At 51.2% G+C, this 4,180-nt stretch overlaps 1 long non-coding RNA gene across 1 annotated transcript; it reads left to right on the forward strand.

The window, feature by feature from the left end:
- Positions 1-3,730: 3,730 nt before the first annotated feature.
- LOC119765429 lies at positions 3,731-4,180 on the forward strand. Its single transcript, XR_005276716.1, has 3 exons — positions 3,731-3,779; positions 3,840-3,912; positions 3,972-4,180. It is a non-coding gene; the product is annotated as an uncharacterized LOC119765429 (long non-coding RNA).

Below are 4,180 nucleotides of genomic sequence, written 5' to 3' on the forward strand. Positions count from 1 at the left end.
ACAATTACCTATGTACTAAGTGCAGGGTCCTTCCGTCCCGTCTGCTGCGCCGTGACCAGGATGAACTGGAGGTCTTCGAGGTCTCCAGAGTCGGCCACCCGGAAGCGCTTGTTCGTCTCGGGATGAGTGGTTGAGCCGTTGTAAATCCAGGGGCGAGGTTTGAAACAAGAATGATCTTTTATTTCAACAGAACTAAAAAAGTAGCAAACGACAGTTCAACAAATGGTTGCAGGTTACTACGCTCCAATAATTGTACTTATACCAGGGAGACGACTCCTACACCTGTGTTGGAGTAGCAACCGAAGAATTGTAGTTAGATGTAGGAGGCTACGACTTGGGAGCCACAAATAAATTAGTTCATTCGTTGTCTAACCCTCGAACCTACTGCCTTTAGGTTATGGGCCCAGACAGTTCCGTAGCAACGGCTTTTTGGAGAAAGTAACAAGAAGAAAATTGAAGAATTTGGAAGAAGTTTGTCCGAGTTCCTGGCGCTGGACGAGGCGTGGCGGCGGTTCAACCTGGCGGTCCAAGGCTACCCGGAAGTTCCGTTTCGCTGCCGGTGAAGGAGGTGCTGCGTGGTTCGGAGAACTATAAATCCTGGGCGTTTGCCACGAAGATGGTTCTGATCAAGGAACGGACCTGGCGCGCCGTACGGGATCCTGTAGACAGAGAACCAGAAGTGGACGCGGATACCTCGGAGCAAGCACTGGCGACTATCTGTCTCAGCATGGACCGAGGCCTGCGCGGCATGGTCCAGAATGCGAAAACGGCGCGCGAAGCTTGGGATATCTTGCGCAACAAGTTCGAGGACAGCGGTTCCACCCGGAGGATCGGTCTCCTGAGAAAACTGACCGGAATTCGGTTGGTGGGAGCTGAGAAGGTGGAGGAGATCATCTGCCAGTCGACCCAGCAGTACTTCAGCGAGATAATGGTAACCTGTAACCAGCTGGCGGAAGTCGGCTTCAAGGTCGACGATGATAGGATGTCGAGTTTGCAGCTGAAGGGCCTGCCCAAGAAGTACGCGACAATGATTCTTGGACTGGAGTCGTCCGGCGTCAAGCTGACGGCGGAGAAGGTGAAGGTCACGATCATGCAGGAGGTGAAGGTCGAGGCTGGATTGAGCTCGAGCGAGAGTGAGGGCGCCTTCTACAGCAAGCAGCGGCAGCAGAAGTTCAAGAAACCCGTCGAGAAGTCTGACGTCAAGTGTTTCCGTTGCTAGAAGATGGGACACTACGCGTCGGAGTGCACGAACGGGATGAGCGCGAAGAGCAAGGAGAAGTCTGGCAACCACAAGGGGAATACGATTTCGTTCTTTGCTGCATTCAACGCGGTGAGGTCATCGGCAGGAGCCGGTGGTGACTGAATCATCGATTCCGGAGCGACAACCCACATGTGCCGGAACGAAGCGATCCTGCAGAACCCATCCATTGTGTCGGCCAAGATCAATGTGGCCAACAACGCTAAGGTCACCGTCGTCGCAAAGGGTTCCGTCAAGCTGGAAGCTGACTGTGATGGAGAAATCCGGGACCTGACGATGATCGACGTGATGTGCGTTCCGGACCTGGAGATTCACCTGCTTTCTGTAAGTAAAGTGTGCCAGAAAGGTTTTCGTGTGGAGTTCACGAAGGACGCGTGTGCGGTGCTGGACGCGAGTGATACGGTGGTAGCGATTGGTCGAGAGACAGGACGGTCTCTACAAGCTCACCGAAACCAAGCGATCTCGTGCGAATCTGGTGCAAACAGACGACCAGTTCGAGCTGTGGCATCGCCGGATGGGACATCTTTCTGCTAGCGGAATGAAGCGATTACGAGAGATGACGACCGGTGCGCAGTTCGACGTGAAGGATGGGCTGCAGTGTGTACCGTGCATCGAGGGCAAGCACCAGCGTCAACCGTTCAACGCGCGAGGGCAGAGAGCGGAACGAGTCCTGGAACTTGTCCACTCGGACCTGTATGGCCCGAAGGATACGGAGACGATCGGAGGCAAACGCTACTTTTTGACCTTCATTGACAATGCCAGCCATAAGACCGTCGTGTATTTCCTGAAGTCGAAGACTGATGTGCTGGAAGCATTTCAAAACTTCAAGGGTTTGCGGAGAACCAGACGGAACGGAATCGACGTAACACCTTATTATGTGGCCCTCTTAAACCTTGCGGTTTCGTCAACGGATCCACAGGCGTGTATCGTTCTTTTTGCGACAAGACTCCGCCTCCCGGGTCTCCTAAGTGTGAAGGTATGGCACGGGGAGAGGGCGCCGAAAACCTATATTAACACTTAGAATTTATTTGCGTCCGCCTCGGGATTCGAACCGGCGACCTCTGGATTGTGAGTCCAGTGCGCGGTCCGATTGATCCACACAGGCAGACTGAATCAGACAGGGGAGCGGATCAAGCATATTTTTACCGACAACAGTGGTCAGTACGTAAACCGCGAGATGGAAGAGTTCCTGCGCAAGTCTGGTATTCATCACGAGAAGACTGTTCCGTACAATCCGAAACAGAACGGTATGGCTGAGAGACGCAACCGTACGTACGTCGAGAGAGCGAGAAGCATGCTGTTCGACGCTGGCCTGAACAAGAGATTTTGGGCGGAAGCAGTTTCAACTGCGTCGCACGTGATCAACCGATCGCCGGCGAAAGGACTATCGGTGACACCGGAGGAGAAGTTCACGGGCAAGCGACCGGATCTGTTGCATCTCCGCGTGTTCGGGATCAAGTGCATGGCGCATGTACCGAAGGAGCGACGACGAAAGTGGGACAAAAAATCGGAACCTTGCATTTTCGTCGGCTACAGCGACAACTCGAAGGCGTACAGGGTCTACAGCCAGAGGACGAAGTCCGTCGTGGCAAGCCGAGACGTCATCTTCCTGGACGAGAAGTCGAGCGGTACCGACGTTGATGAAGAAATTGAGCTGATCGTGCCAAATATTCCGATTGAGGTCGGTCCAGCTGCTGAAGAGGAAGCTGAGTTCGAAGAAGACGAGTCGGACTTCAGCGATTACGAGTCGGTCGAAGGCGATGCCGATTCGCTGGTTGAGGCGGAGGAAGAACCGTTGGTGCTCCCTCCACAATCAGGACCCACAAGTGTTGGTAAGGCGCAGTGGTAGGGAGCACGTGCCCTCAGGCAAGTATAAAGATTATGTGTGCAGTATTGCAGATTGCAGCGATTTTTAGACAAACGTGCAACTTGTGGAAAGCTCTATACGAAAGTGCACACCTCAAACTACAGCAGAAAAAACTGTCTAGGACACACACCCTAGTTTGAAACTGTTCTAAAGTGTTCGAAAGCAACAAAGCTCAGTCGAGACACGCACCACTGTAGGCGAGCGGGGAGAAGGGGTAGGATTTCAAGTGTGCAAATGGTGCAAATATTTGGTGTGCAGTTATGATTTGCAAGGGTGAAGAATTTGGTGCAAAATGTGCAATACCCTTCCTGAAAAAGATTCCCAACCCAGACAGAACCGTTCCACCCTGATGATGGTCGAGCCTGACACGTACCGTGAGGCGATTGCTCGAGACGACAGCGACCAGTGGAAATGTGCGATGGATGCGAAGTTCGGAGCGCTGGTGGAGAATCGGACGTGGGCACGCAAATTCCAGATAACACAGATCTGTGTAAAAAAATTACACAGATTGTAGAACATGTTCTAGCTGTCAAAACTGTGTAGTTTTATAACACAGATCTGTGTAAAAAGTTACACAGATTTCCGATCAGCTTTCCTTTCAAATCTGGGAAAAAAGGAAAAGCTAAGATGGCGTCGCACTTGCAGCAAACTTTTGTAAGTTTTTCCTCGTGATCAAAATATTGGAAAATTATTAAAATACTTCACTGTTTTTAGACTGACTGACAACAAACTGATCATCATATGCACCGTAAACCCATGGGGAGCAGTGTTCGTATTTGGATTCAAGGTAATGTATCTCATAAATATATGCTTGGTAATCCTAACCTAACTCAATTTTTATTCAAGTTGTCTCACACACACTGAATTCCTCCGATGTGGTGCTTTTGCGGAACCTCGGAAATCTAGAGCCCGGAACTCGAGCCCGCGCTAACCATTTTCCCAGTTCCGGTTTCGAGTGGAATGTTCCATAGACAGCACTAGTAAACAGACACTGTCAGCTTTTCCGGGCCGGGGTAGTACGCTGAGTGGTCAAATATTTAGTGTATGTTGTCTTA

This window comes from Culex quinquefasciatus, chromosome 1, assembly GCF_015732765.1.
Source record: "Culex quinquefasciatus strain JHB chromosome 1, VPISU_Cqui_1.0_pri_paternal, whole genome shotgun sequence".
NCBI classification, from domain to species: Eukaryota; Metazoa; Arthropoda; class Insecta; order Diptera; family Culicidae; genus Culex; species Culex quinquefasciatus.